Source organism: Peromyscus leucopus, chromosome 5 (genome assembly GCF_004664715.2).
Source record: "Peromyscus leucopus breed LL Stock chromosome 5, UCI_PerLeu_2.1, whole genome shotgun sequence".
Classification (NCBI taxonomy): Eukaryota; Metazoa; Chordata; class Mammalia; order Rodentia; family Cricetidae; genus Peromyscus; species Peromyscus leucopus.
In genome coordinates this window covers 44,995,375-45,011,768 of record NC_051067.1, presented here as the reverse complement: position 1 = coordinate 45,011,768, position 16,394 = coordinate 44,995,375, and the positions used below count along the sequence as shown (strand labels likewise).

The window sequence follows — 16,394 nt, the reverse complement described above, 5'->3', positions numbered from 1 at the left end:
TACCTTAGAAAACATGTTTGAAGAAATAAAAAAAAAAAAAGTTTTGCCTTGCTGGGGATTACAAATTGCTCCTGAAAAAATAAAAATAGGAAATTCTATGAATTACTTAGGATATAAGATAGATCTACAAAAACTTAGACCCCAAGTACAACTCAGGAGAGATCAACTATAGACTCTTAATAATTTTCAAAAATTGTTAGGAAGCATTTCCAACTTACATATCATCATTGTAATACCTGAAGATAGACTAGTAAATCTGGCAAATATCCTAAAAGGGTACAAAAACTTAAAAAAAATCTCAGCTGAAGCTGAGAAGGAATTGCCTCTAGTAGAAAAGAAAATGTGAGAGGCACATGTGGATTGTGTGAATCCAGAACTTAACTGCATGATGGTCATACTCCCCTCCAGACACTCTCCCACAGGGATTTTGATGCAGAGGAAAGATATTATATTGGAATGGATATTTCTACCATGTAAACTAAGTAAGAAGTTAGAGATTTATGTAGAAAAGATCTCTGATTTGATTCTAAAAGGAAAACTAAGACTTCATCAATTGACAGGAATGGCTACAACAGAAATTGTAGTACCTTTAACTAATGAGGAAATTTCCTCTTTATGCAAAGATAATGAATACTGGTAAAGAGCATGAAGTAACGTTTTGAAAGAGATTAACAATTGCTATCCCAAAAGCAAGAGAATAGAATTCATAAAGAACTGAATGTGTCCTTCCTCACGTTGTATGGCAAAAACCAATCTCTGGAGTCCCCACATTCTATACTAATGCAAATAAATCAGGAAGTGCAGGATATAAATCAGGAGATTTAAGTAAAGTGGTTCAAAGCTGCTACAATTCTGTATGCCATTGTTATGGTACTAATGGACTTCATGAAACCTCTCAATGTAGTTACTGCCTCTCAATATGAAGAGAGAATTGTTTTACATATTGAAACTGAATTTATTCCTAATAATACAGAATTAACTTCACTACTTATATAATTACAAGAAATCATCAGAAATAGAGAACATCCTATGTATATAAAACACACAATCAGATCCTATATGGGTCTGCCAGGTCCTCTAGCACAAGGTAATGATGAGGTTGATCAGTCATTAATAGGTAATGTGCTACACGCCTCAGAATTTCTTAAGAAACACCATGTAAATAGCAAAGGTTTGAAAAAGCACTTTTCCATCACTTGGCAACAAGCCAAGGATATTGTGGGAGAAAAAAAAATGTCCTACTTATTCCTTCTATAACCAAACTGCATTACCCGCAGGAAGGTATATGAAGAAATGAAATCCAGCAGATGTATGTGTTTCATTTTGCAGAATTTGGAAGATTAAAATATATACACCATACCATTGACACCCACTCAGGATTTCAATGGGCAACTCCTATGAGTTCGGAAAAGACTGATTCTATCATTACACCCCTATTTGAAGTAATGGTTATTAGGGGAATACCTGTACAAATTAAGACTGACAATGCCCCAGCATATGTCTCAAATAAAATGAGACAGTTTTTGCTTATTACAATATAAAGCATGTTACAGGTATACCACACAATCCCACAGGCCAAGCAGTCATAGAAAGATCCAATATAACTTTAAAGGATATGCCAAATAAACAGAAACAGGTAACAATGACTCCTAGAAATAGATTAAATAATAATTCTTTATTAACCTTGAATTTTCTCAATGCTGATAAGAAAAGAACAATTGTGGAGAGACATTGGACAATGGAAAAAACTCTTGAGCTAAACCAACCAGTTTACTTCAAAGACGTGTTGACCTCAGAATGGAAATCAGGATAAGTCCTATATTGGGAAAGGGGTTTTGCTTTTGTTTCTGCAGAAGAGGAAAAGCTACGGATAACAACAAAATTAATAAAAATTTGCTTCAAACAGGTGAAACCCCTTAATGAGGAGAAGTGATAACTCATCCACCAATGTGACAAATCTACAAGTTGTAAGCAAAACTCAACAAACAAGGGCCTGAGCAGGATTCTGTTTTTTGTCTTTATAGGATAATAGAAGTACCCATCTTTGAGAAATTATAAGGCTTTAGACACCTAGACATCTACCACATAAAGGAAGGACATACTGGTACCAATATACTCCACAGGGTAATATTTCACTGCGTAAAATCACCTAACATACCTCTTTAACTCTAGAAAAGTTGTGATCCTGATTCAATCATAAATCAAGCTGGCTTTGGAGATGGAATGCGGCTCTCTTGTTCTCTAAACCCAAGCATGTTGCTAAAAGAAAAAATTAGGAGATTCTGTCTCATATCAGAAGAGCCAATTGGTGTGAGACAGAAGAAAACCAATAATCTAGGGACCATTGTTGTCAAGATTCTATTTCTCTCCATGCTTATCCTTGATTTCTGGGGATTCTTCCTTGAGTCATCCTAAATCCAAACTTTCTATTTTGATATTAATAATTTTTAAGTTTTCCACAGTGAAAAGTCTTTCCAATAGCAATCTCTGAATTCTCCAGAAGGAAGATGGGACCCCCACAACAATGACTCTACTGGATCCAAAAAGATGCCATTGTACCTAAGAATATTACTCAATGATCAGTTTAGATGGTCCATCATACTACACCTCTATCCCGAATCTCAGACAATCATACCTACTACTCTGAGACTGCCTGCAGACTCTATAGCTAGCCCTATTGAGACCTCACTATCTAAACTTTCTTACAAGACCCCACAGAGATACTGTCACCCCCTAAACAGCAGGAAGCAATTCTAAGAAAATGATGTCCCCTCTCCAAAAGGTTTCATTTTTCTCAGGGTTATAGATGGATGGTTATAGGGTTGGGGGTGGAAAAAAATTTAAAATCAGTATTCTCCTTTTAAAAAAAGGGGGGAGAATGGATAGGTATAGTATATTAAGGTAGATTATTGTATCTACTAGTAAACTGATTTAGCAAACTATCAGTCTTGAATAATTTGCACTGATATAGATTCTTGTATATTGATATACATGTTAACTATTCTTATACTCCCATTTAAGATAACTTATATATTGATACAAATACAAAACTGTATTTGGTGTATTATACACATATTCCTACTCCTGTTGATTTTTTTATTTTACCAAATACAAATAGACTAGATATTATAATTGTAATTCTTGCTTGATAACTGTTTTATTATATGTAATTTTACTACATTAAAATTAAAACCTTCCTTTTTGATTAGATAGAAAAGGTGAAGTGCTGTGGGATGTCTTTCTGTATGCTATGAATATGTGTTGCTCCCATTGGCTAATAAATAAAGTTGCACTGGCATATGGCAGGTCAGGATGGAGCCAGACAGAAAAATCCAAGAGAGATAGTGAGAGGAGAAAAAGAGTAGGGGAAGACACCAAACAGCCTTACAAGAAGCAACACGTAATGGGACACAGGTAAAGAACACATGGCTATACATAGATTAATAGTTATGGGTTGAGTTAAGTTATAAGAGCTAGCTAGCAAGAAGCCTGAGCCATAGGCCATATGATTTGCAATTAATATTAGGCCTCTGAGTAATTATTTTATGAGCAGCTATAGGACTGCAGAGCCATGCAGGACCAGAGAAACATGGGACTATGGGGCCGGATGGGACCAGAGAAGCTTACAGCTACATCAGGGTTGTTTGTTTTGTTCTGTCCAATTAATATTAAATCTGGTACTTTTAAACTTATAGACCCTCCATTAAGACTGAATATGTGCTTTAGGTTCAAGTCTAAAAATTTTTGTATACATCTATTAAAATAATGTGATGACAGCCCCCGACTTCCCTTCTGGACCAGAGGTGAGTATCCAGGCCCAACCTGGACCCCATCCCTGGGAACCAGCCACTCCGGGAAGACCTGCCCAACTTGGCCCCAGGTTCTGGCCACCGGGTAGGTCCCCTTCTAGCCCCACCCGGAGGGATCCCCTTCTCCAAGCCCCCAGCAGCCCCTGTAATCTCCATGCCCTGCCCCCACGCCCATCTGCCCGAGACCCCAGCCACCTCCTGAGACTTAGAGACCGGCCCCCAGCTCCCATCCTGCTCCCAACTTCCCTTCTGGACCAGAGACTTCCGGTCCAGATAAGAGCTTCCATCCTGCTCCGGAGGTCCCATTTGGACAAGAGAACTCCCATCTGGACAAGAGAGAGAGACTTCCTGAATCTGTCAGCTCTTTCTGAACCAAGTACACTGATAAGACCAAGAAGGAACCACAAGGAGATGGGCAGAAGTCAAGGCAGAAGTACATACAACAAAATGAAGAGCAATACAGCATCACCAGAACCTAGCCCGCCTCCAACATCTAGACCTGAACATCAAAAATTGGAAGAAGCAGAAGAAAGTAGCATTATGAGTAACATCATGAAGAAGGTAGAGGCTTGTGTCGAGGAAAAGACAAGAAAATTGGAAGAACGCTGTAAACAACTAGAGGAAAGGGCGAACAAATTAGAAGAAAACAATAAAGTCCTGCAAGAAAACAATAAAGTCCTTGCAGAAAACAATAAAGTCCTGCAAGAAAACAACAAAGTACTGGAAGAAAACAATAAAGTACTGGAAGAAAACAATAAAGTACTGAAAGAAAATCATGAAAAAGCAATGAAACAAATAAAGGAAACAGTCCAAGACCTGAAAAGGGAAATTGAAAAAATAAAGAAGACACAAACAGAGGGAATGCTGGAAATAGAAAACCTGAGTAAAAGATCGGGAACTTCAGATGCAAGTATAACCAACAGAATGCAAGAGATGGAAGAGAGGATCTCTGGCATTGAAGATACAGTAGAAGAAATAGTTTCATCAGTCGAAGGAAACACTAAAGCCAACAAAGTCATGAACCAAAATGTCCAAGAAATTTGGGACACCATGAAAAGACCAAACCTACGAATTATAGGGATAGAAGAAGGTGAAGAATACTAACTCAAAGGCACAGAAAATATATTCAACAAAATTATAGAAGAAAAATTTCCCAACTTAAAAAGGAAATGCCTATGAAGATACAAGAAGCCTATAGAACACCAAACAGGCTAGACCCCCCAAAAAGTCCCCTCGACACATAATAATTAAACAACTAAATGTACAAAATAAAGAAAGAATATTAAGAGCAGTCAAGGAAAAAGGCCAAGTGACCTATAAAGGTAAACCCATCAGAATAACACCCGATTTCTCAATGGAGACTTTGAAAGCCAGAAGGACCTGGACAGATGTAATGCAGACACTAAGAGACCATGGATGTCAGCCCAGACTAATATACCCAGCAAAACTTTCAATCATCATAGACGGAAGGAACAAGACATTCGAAGACAAAGCCAGATTTAAACAATACCTATCCACAAACCCAGCCCTAATGAAGCACTAGAAGGAAAATTCCAACCAAAGGAAGTCAGATACACACTCGAAAACACAGGCAATAGATAAAGCCACAACAGTAAACCCCAAAGAAGAGAAGTACACACACACTACCACCAAAAATAACAGGGATGAACAATCACTGGTCATTAATATCCCTTAATATCAACGGACTTAATTCACCTATAAAAAGACATAGACTTACAGAATGGATATGAAAGCAGGACCCATCTTTCTGCTGCATACAAGAAACACATTTCAAATTCAAAGACAGACACTACCTAAGAATAAAAGGCTGGGAAAAGACTTTCCAATCAAATGGTCTTAAGAAACAAGTGGGTGTAGCCATCCTGATATCCAACAAAATAGACTTCAAACTAAAATCAATCAAAAGAGATCAAGAAGGGCATTACATCCTCATCACAGGAAAGATCCACCAAGATGAAGTTTCAGTTCTGAACATTTATGCCCCAAACACAAGGGCACCCACATATGTAAAAGAAACATTACTAAAGCTTAAAACACAAATAAAACCCCACACATTAATAGTGGGAGATCTCAACACCCCACTTTCACCACTGGACAGATCTCCCAAATCGAAACTTAACAGAGAAATAAAGGACTTAACTGATGTCATGACCCAACTGGACCTAATAGATATCTATAGAACATTCCATCCTAACAAGAAAGAATATGCCTTCTTCTCAGCACCCATGGAACTTTCTCTAAAATCGACCACATACTTGGCCACGAAGCAAATCTCAACAGATACAAAACAATTAGAATAACCTCCTATGTTCTATCAGACCACCATGGTTTAAAGTTAGATTTCAACAACAACAAAAACTACAGAAAACCTACAATCTCATGGAAACTGAATAATGCTCAACTGAATCACCAATGGGTTAAGAAAGAAATAAAGAAAGAAATTAAAGACTTCCTCGAGATCAATGAAAATGAAGACACCACATACCCAAACTTATGGGACACTATGAAAGCAGTGCTAAGAGGGAAATTCATAGCACTAAATGCCCACATAAAGAAGTTGGAGAAATCCCACACTAGTGACTTAACAGCACACCTGAAAGCTCTAGAACAAGAAGAAGCAAAGTCTCCCAGGAAGAATAGACGCCAGGAAATTATCAAAGTGAGAGGTGAAATTAATAAATTAGAAACTAAGAGAATAATACAAAAAAAATAATGAAACAAAGAGTTGGTTCTTTGAGAAAATCAACAAGATAGACAAGCCCTTATCCAAACTAACCAAAAGACAGAGAGAGAGAATCCAAATCAACAAAATCAGAAATGAAAAGGGGGATATAACAACAGACATCGAGGAAATCCAGAGAATTATAAGGTCATATTTCAAAAACCTCTACTCCACAAAACTGGGAAACCTAAAAGAAATGGACATTTTTCTGGATAGCTAACACATACCTAAGTTAAATCAAGACCAGATAAACTATTTAAATAGTCCAATAACCCCTAAGGAAATAGAAACAGTCATTAAAAGTCTCCCAACCAAAAAAAGCCCAGGACCAGATGGTTTCAGCGCAGAATTCTACCAGATCTTCAAAGAAGAGTTAATACCAATACTCTCTAAATTGTTCCACATAATAGAAACAGAAGGAACACTACCAAACTCCTTCTATGAGGCTACAATTACCCTGATTCCTAAACCAAACAAGGATGCAACAAAGAAAGAGAACTACAGACGGATCCCCCTCATGAACATTGATGCAAAAATACTCAATAAAATACTGGCAAACAGACTCCAAGAACACATCAGAACAATTATCCACCATGATCAAGTAGGCTTCATCCCAGCGATGCAAGGGTGGTTCAACATAGGAAAGTCCATCAATGTAATACACCATATAAACAAACTCAAAGAAAAAAGCCACATGACCATCTCACTAGATGCAGAAAAGGCATTTGACAAAATCCAACACCCCTTCATGATAAAAGTCTTGGAGCGATCAGGAATACAGGGAACATACCTAAACATAATAAAGACAATTTACAGCAAGCCAACAGCCAACATCAAATTAAATGGAGAGAAACTCAAAGCAATTCCACTAAAATCAGGAATGAGGCAAGGCTGTCCACTCTTCCCATACTTATTCAATATAGTACTTGAAGTTCTAGCTAGAGCAATAAGACAACATAAGGAGATTAAGGGGATACAAATTGGAAAGGAAGAAGTCAAGCTTTCCCTATTTGCAGATGACATGATAGTATACTTGAGTGACCCCAAAGATTCCACCCAGGAACTGATAAAGCTTATAAACACCTTCAGCAACGTAGCAGGATACAAGATCAACTCAAAAAAAAAAATCAGTAGCCCTCCTATATACAATGGACAAAGAAGCTGAGAAGGAAATCAGAGATACATCACCCTTTACAATAGCCACAAATGACATAAAATACCTTGGGGTAACACTAACCAAGCAAGTGAAGGACCTATATGACAAGAACTTTAAGTCCCTGAAAAAAAAGAAATTGAAAAAGATGTCAGAAAATGGAAAGATCTCCCATGCTCATGGATAGGCAGGGTTAACATAGTAAAAATGGCAATCTTACCAAAAGCAATCTACAGATTCACTGCAATCCCCATCAAAATACCAACACAATTCTTCACAGACCTGGAAAGAATAATACTCAACTTCATATGGAAAAACAAAAAACCCAGGATAGCCAAAAGAATCCTGTACAATAAAACAACCTCTGGAGGCACCACAATCCCTGACTTCAAGCTCTACTATAGAGCTACAGTAATAAAAACAGCTTGGTATTGGCATAAAAACCGACATGTGGACCAGTGGAATCGAATTGAAGACCCTGACATTAACCCACACACCTATGAACATATAATTTTTGACAAAGAAGCCAAAAGTGTACAATGGAAAAAAGAAAGCATCTTCAACAAATGGTGCTGGCATAACTGGATATCAACGTGTAGAAGGCTGCAAACAGATCCATATCTGTCACCGTGCACAAAACTTAAGTCCAAGTGGATCAAGGACTTCAACATAAATCCAGCTACTCTGAACCTGCTAGAAGAGAAACAGGAAGTAGTCTAGAATGCATTGGCATAGGAGATCACTTCCTAAATATAACACCAGTAGCACAGACACTGAGAGAAACAATCAATCAATGGGACCTCTTGAAACTGAGAAGCTTTTGTAGAGCAAAGGATATGGTCAACAAGGCAAAGCGACAGCCTACAGAATGGGAAAAGATCTTCACCAACCCCACATGTGACAGAGGACTGATATCCAGAATATATAAGGAACTCAAGAAATTAGACATCAAAACGACCAACAGTCCAATTGAGAAATGGGCTTTAGAACTAAACAGAGAATTCTCAACAGAGGAAACTCAAATGGCTGAAAGACATTTAAGGAATTGCTCAACATCCCTAATCATCAGGGAAATGCAAATCAAAACAACTCTGAGATACCACCTTATGCCTGTCAGAATGGCTAAGATCAAAAACACTGAAGACACTTTATGCTGGAGAGGATGTGGAACTAGGGGAACTCTCCTCCACTGCTGGTGGGAATGCAAGCTTGTACAACCACTTTGGAAATCAATATGGCGCTTTCTTAGAAAATTGGGAATCAATCTCCCCCCAAGATCCAGCTATACCACTCCTGGGGCATATACCCAAGAAATGCTCAATCATACCACAAGAGCACTTGCTCAGCTATGTTCATATCAGCATTGTTTGTAATAGCCAAAACCTGGAAACAACCGAGATGCCCTTCAACTGAAGAATGGATAAATAAATTGTGGCACATATACACAATGGAATACTACTCAGCAGAGAAAAACAATGACATCATGCGGTTTGCACGCAAATGGATGGATCTAGAAAAAATCATCCTGAGTGAGGCAACCCAGACTCAGAAAGACAAATATGGTATGTACTCACTCATAGGAAGATGCTAGATGTGGAACAAGGATGACTGGACTGCTATTCACATCACCAGTGAGGCTACCTGGAAAACGGGACCCCAAGAAAGATATGGAGAAATGGATGAGATCTACATGAACAGCCTGGACATGAGTGGGAGCAATGAAGGGTGATGGTCCAGGGAATGAGAGCGGGAGATCCTAGCTAGATCAAGAAAAGAGAGGGAGAACAAGGAATAGAAGACCATGGTAAATGAAGACCACATGAGAAGGGGAGGAAGCAGAGAGCTAGGGAGGCCCACGGAGATCCACAAAGATAACCCCGCAAAAGACTGCTGGCAATGGTTGAGAAACGGCCGGGACTGACCTACTCTGGTGATGGGATGACCAAACACCCTGATAGTTGTGCCATAAACCCCATCCAAGGACTGAGGAATCTGGATGCAGACATCCACAGCTGGGCCCCTGGTGGAGCACTGAAAGTCTAATTAGTGAGAAAGAGGAGGGTTTATATGAGCGAGAATTGTTGAAGCCAAGGTTGGATAAAGCACAGGGACAAATAACCAAATGAATGGAAGCACATGAACTATGATCCAAAGGCTGCGGGCCCCCAACTGGATCAGGCCCTCTGAATGGGTGAGACAGTCGATTGGCTTGATCTGTTTGGGAGGCATCCATCTGGGCGGTGGTGCCAGGTCCTGGGCTTGTTGCATGAGTTGGCTGTTTGAATCCTGGGACTTATGCAGGGACGCTTGGCTCGGTCTCTGAGGGGGGGACTGGACCTGCCTGGACTGAGTCTATCAGGTCGATCATGGTCCTCGGGGGAGATCTTGATCTGGAGGAGGTGGGAATGGGGGGTGGGCTGGGGGTAGGGGTAGGGGTGGGGTGGAAAGCAGGGGAATCTGTGGCTATTATGTGGAACTGAGTGGTGTTGTAAAATAAAAAAAAAAAAAAAAGAAGAAGCAACATTCCCAAAAAGGAAAAAAAAATAATAATGTGATGACAGATTAGAGGAAGTTTTTTTAAAAATAAATTCTTAATTCAATTCCAAAAATATTTAATACCTCTTTTTAGCAATCCTGAAACAGAATATTTAATCTCACAGTGATTCACTACAGTAAACTCTGAAATTAAGTAAATTCACAACTATATACCTGAGACTTCATTTAAGAGATCAAGTCAGCCAATGACAATTATTTATATTAATAAATTATCTCAAGAAATTGTGCAGTCTGTTGCTTTTGTTCATGAGGAAGCAGCACAGCCACTTTTAGCAATGACTTCCTAGACTGTGTCAAGAGACACTAGCTTTACATTAGTAACTTTTCCCCAAGTTTAAAAGTTGCCATCCATGTCATTCCAAGCCATGTTATTTCCCTTCCTTCGGGATTTTTTAAGTCTTTTAAAATTAGCTCAAGTAATTATTTCTGTTTTTCAAAATACCTTTTCCTTCTCTCACTTAATTCCATATGTCCTTCAAGATTCATGGCAAGTGGGCCTGTCCCAGGAAGCCTTCCCTGCCTTACCTAGGCTGAAACAGCAGTCCCTTCTCCAGGCTCCACAGCACTTTGACCACCCTGGCACTAGCCACATACTGCTAGTGTTTCTTTCATTCACTGCTTTATGTATTTGCTTTCCTTATTAGACCAGGCACTCCTCAGGGGCCCAGGCTTCACATCTCACCCCAACTGCTGAACCAGGGTATCGAGATAAAGGCCAAAAAATGTTAGCAACGTGGGGAGGAGGCAGGGGATGATGTAAGTCTTATTTCTACTTCCTCCCTTGTTGTCCTTTCCTACTTCTCACTTCATGGCTTCCTGGGATTTCTCCCCAAACAAAACCACATCATCTTCATCCTTCTTTTCTTAGATTGAACACACATGAGGACTTTCACTTTTGAGGTCCTAACTGTTACAAAAATGCTGATCCAGTGTGCTACTCACACAAGTTGAAGAGTTTGTTGCTCCTTAGCAACGCAAAGATGAGATATGTTTGCCAGGACTGGGACAAATCTGTTACTTGTGTTCTTTGTGTTTTAGCTAAGGTTTAATGTGTTTTACTTTACCTGGTGTTCAATATTAGCAGCTGGGTAAACAGACTTTCTGCAACACTCAGGATAAAATGGCAAGCTCCAGGGGAAAGTCTTCCGCATTACAAAAAGAAAAAAAAGATTTGCTGGCAGGCACTGTCAGGGACTAGGAACACCTGAGAGCCCAGAAGGGAACTGTGCTGGCTACAGAAAACAGTTGATGACCAAAGCAGGTGGCAGTCTGGATAATGATACTGGGGCTCCAAGAAAGCCTCCGACTGTACTCTGCAAGAGAAGCCAAAGGAAAGCCTCTTACAGGTCGTGGAGCAGGCTCAGAATTCCACTGTGTACAAAGGGAATTCCTGATTGTACAGCCTTCACATGAATCCTACTGTGGCAAAGATGGAAATACTCATGGCTGAGGAAAATTCTTGGAAGATTATGAAACACAGTAGAAAATCCATATGTCTGCTGAGGCACATACACTTGTAAAAATCTGTTAATGCTTCAGTTTTCAATTTGGGGTGTCAAGTTGAGTACAAGAAATGAGTTTCTTGTGAGTCCATCATGCCTAAAGTTTATTTTTAAAGTTATCTGTACTGCTAATTCATTCTCAGAAATCCCTCCACATTTTTTACATACTCTAAAGATGAGAATCTATAGGAGCACAGAAGAAAAGTACTTATAATGTTTAATAACAGACCACAAGCAAAAACCTGCTATACTGACATGATAATACAGCTAGTGATCTAAAATGTTTGCTTTCACTTTAAAAAGGACTGGCAAACACAAGAAAAAATATAGCATTCATATTAATATATTAAGAAAAGACAATAAATGGTTAACACATTCTTGTTGTAATACTTTTTTAAAGCTGAAAAAAAAATTTAAAAATAAAACCATTATATGAAAAAATATGCTCAAGGCAACCACTAGAATTGTCTTCTAGAAAGTCAGCATCTGAAGAGCTGGGCATTTTGCCTTTCTTTATGCAATTTTCCTAACTTTCAGAACAGTCCTTGGTATTCAGTAGGTATTCTATGTTTGTAAAAATGAGTGAGTGAGTGAGTGAGTGAGTGAGTGAGTGAGTGAGTGAGTGAGTGAGTGAAAAATTTAAGGGAGCCCAGCATTGGATATCACACTGGGTTACCAATAAAATTGGGGTCCCTCTCTAGGTTCTGACTCTTCTTAATAAATGAACTTAAGAATCATTCAGATAAAAGGTCAATGACAATTTTATTAGCACTTGAAAGAAAAACCACAAGGCAGCTTCACTGTAAACTTTAGTAGCTGCCTAAGAGGAGGGACATGGAAAACAGGAAGCGAGAACACCATGACTTCCAGGTTAGGTGTAGAGGTTCAGCAAGCAACCATGTGGCAAAAGGGAGGCAACGTAAGAGAAAGAGTGAAAAGCCCAAAGTACTAGAAAAAGTTCACTTAGGTCCTGGCCCATATCCAAAAGAAAAGAAAGGAAAAGCTGTTTCTTCCTGAGTCAAGACTTAAACCTAACAGAGTTTCAGAGTAGCTGTGTGGTAACTAAGAGGATAATTATCCCGTCCATCTCCTTAGCATGGCATGAACTGAACCTGCCTTCTTGGGAGGTAGTTTCTTAACTAAGTGATTTACTGCCCTACTGGATTACCTCTTACCTTTTGCATATTTTAGACTACCAGGTGCTCCCCCCACCTCAAGGCAGAGGAAGTCCCCATTCTCTTGACTAGATGGAAACAGCATTCATTCCCTTAATGGCCTCACCAGAGTCCTGATTACTGCTACTGTAACAGAAAACATATTATGGAAACTCATGAGTTCCCATGGCCTCTCCACTGAAATACAAGGAAGTTTTACTGGCTCGGTGTTCCTGGAATACTTTGAACTTTCTACCAAACAAAGACTGCCCTTTGACACTTCAGGTTAGATATAAAATACAAGATGCTGCTGGGCAAACCCATCTTCTAATCCCCTGCCAAAAAACCCAAAATTCCCTTATTTCACAATCTAAGCATCAACCTGCTTATAACGCCTGTCTATTTTGATCTGCTTTTTACCTCTTTTGATGTCTGTGCCCCCTCCTCAGCCTTCCCCTTGCTCTCCTAGCCTAGGGCACAGCAGCTGATGAGCTGTTTCTTGAACTCCATCACATGCCCTCAGTCTTAGAAACTTCTTCCAGGTCTCTGCTGGTTGCCTTCTCTCAATTCCTACAGGCCTCTGTTCAAATCTTACTTTATTGGGCAGGCCCCCTTGATGAATGTATGAAGATGAAGCCACCCTCATTCCAAACCTCTGGTATTCATCTTTTCCATTCCCTAATTATCTTTTAATAATGTACTTTCCTCTTACCTACTTATCTCCAGTGCTTACAACTTATAAGCAAGAGCCTCCAGTAAGTATATACTGAATTAATAAACAATTACAAAGTGACTATGTATCACTGCAGGGGTGAGAAATATGGTATGTGGAAAGAGTGTGGTCCTTAAAATGTCTTTTCTATCTACTCACTGTTTATATAAAACCTGTGGTGGTTTGAATGAGATTGGCCATCTAGCTCATATATTTAAATGCTTGGTCCCCAGTTGGTGAACAGTTTGGCAAGGATTAGGAGATGTGACATTATTTGAGGAGGTGTGTCCCTGGGGTGGGCTTTTAAAACCCAAAAGTTTCCCAGTTAGCTCTCTCTCTCTGCTTTCTGCTTGTAGGAAAGGATGTAAGCTCTCAGGAACTGCTCTGACAACATGCCTGCTCCCTGCCTTTCTACCATGATGGTCATGGACTAACCCTCTGGAACTGTAAGACCACGGTAAACTTCTTCTATAAGTGCCTTGGTCATGGGGTCACTTGGAAGTAATTGAAAATTAAGATGTTACCTATGCTTCAGAATTATCATCTGTGAAGAGCAAGAAGAATTGCATATCTCAGGCCTGAACTTGGCATCTAGCAAAGGCAGTCTTTTCTCCCTGCTAGCTAATGTCTCTGTTTTCATGGAACAAACTTCGAATGATTCACAATTTCTGAAATGACTGAAAGGAAAGTTTTTTTGGTCAAGACCAGAATACTGAACAATGCATACTCCTGAGCAACACTGTCCCAAAAACTCATGCCCATTTTGCTTATGTTTGATTATAGCCTGGATATGACACACAAACTGGATACTTTCTCTCATAAAGATGCTGTCATTTGTCAGGGAACCCAGGAAGAAAAAGGAGAGAGTGGCTTCATAGCAATGTAGAAATAGCCATGCAGCTACAACTGCTTCGGTAAAATGTTAATTCTGGAAAGAAGACAGAAGACATAAGATGGGAGTGTGGCCAGAGCAGGGGCCTCCAACTGAAATAGGATAGGAAACTGCAGGAAATTTCGGTGATGTCAGACTATGAATGACTCTAAGTTTCAAACTGAACATACTGCGCTTAGGCCTGTAATTTGTGGAAAGCCACTGAAGTTTTACAATACTGGGGGAAAATGTAGATCATATGATGAGAATGGCAAATTTCAAGGCATTTGTAAAGACTTCTGAAAGCTAACCACTAAATAAGATTAATGTGCCCACTCCTACTTGTTTAGAGAGACAAAGGATGTGCTTGTAGGCAGGAAAGAATAAATATGCTACTCTTTCCTGCTCCCCACTATTTGACATACCCTGGATGAGAAGGTATGAGATGGAAGTATAGAAAATTATAAAAATCATAAGATAATACCAAAAAAAAAGTCAACACACTAAAATAACATGAAACTTGGTCTTAAAAAACAAACAAACAACAACAACAAAAACCATGAGGACCCTTTATGAAAAATCTCCAGTCAAGGTTCCTCTCTGTGACCACCCTTAGATTCTTCCTTTCAGCATGTTTCTATTTCCTTCTTGAGTCAGAGTAGAAAAATAATGACTCTATGAGTTCAAAATGCTTAAATTCCTATGTGTGGGTGTCAAAAGGAAAAGGTTTTCTCTATATCAAAGTCTGCTTAAATTCTTCCATAGTAGAATTCTATAACTGAACTAATCAAGGAATTAAAAAGTTTTAGGGCACAGGAAACTCTAATTTTGTGTGTCCTGGTGCTATCAAAATGCTGGCAATTTAATAACAAGATGATACTTGTATCCGCCTGGGTTTATTTTTCTACTCTTCTCACAGTATGGGCATGATTTTTTAGTCCATCAAAGAGCTTTTTATAAGATTCTCACAAGTCCCTTTTATTGAGATTTGGTAACCATGGTGTGAAAGGAAAAAATCCTATCAATGAATTAAATGAATTAAAAATGCTTAGGAGACAAAGGGGCAAAATGTAGAAATGAATGGGTAATTCTCATGTGAAGGAAGGTTAATCATTAAGGGCTGTGAAGCCTTGCAGTAGAATCAGAATTATATTTAACTACTGATAAGGAAAGGGGCACCCATTTTCCATTCTCCTACTCTATGTGTATTAGACCCACACACAGATCCTCCCTTGACACACAGAGCATTTGACACATGGAAGAGATACAGTGTAGAGAAGTGTTTAAAATCCAGGAAGAACAAATGGGTAAATAAATATCCAGAATTTCATGGAAAGGTCCCAAAATTCAAGACAAGGAAATAAAAGTATCATAAGCATGACTTTGCTTTCTAAGAATCAGTTTATATTACATGAAATCACATGGTCATTTGAAAAAGCCTTAAGTCATTGGCATAACAAATGCAAATCTTCAACACTGGGTGACAACACATGTAGGCATTTGGAGTCACAAATCCCACAGAGACTATTCCTACAGACTAAAAAATTTAGAAGCAAACAAATTGATAAGAAAGAGTTAGATTACTTTTTTATGCAAAATTCAAAAATTGGTATATGTTTCCTAAAAGTAAAACATGACATGAATGGAAATTTAGAAATCAAATACTCAATTAATATGACTCTTTAATAACCCGTTACTTAAATAAGCATTTTCCATCACAGTAACTCATTCACACCAAGGGCTCAGAAAATCTAATGAACTTAATTTCACCTCCACATATTTGGGTGTACTTATCTGTAAAATGGGAACAACAGGACCTACTTCACAGGATGCTTGTAAGGGTTAAATGAGATGATATACAGAGCATTTAACAGAGTGAAAGTACAATTAATGT

At 38.8% G+C, this 16,394-nt stretch overlaps 1 protein-coding gene across 4 annotated transcripts in view; it reads right to left on the bottom strand.

Annotated features, from left to right (window-relative positions):
• The window catches only part of Sugct (succinyl-CoA:glutarate-CoA transferase), a 737,591-nt gene that overhangs the window by 414,181 nt on the left and 307,016 nt on the right, over window positions 1-16,394 (bottom strand). The gene's annotated exons all lie outside the window — the stretch shown is intronic.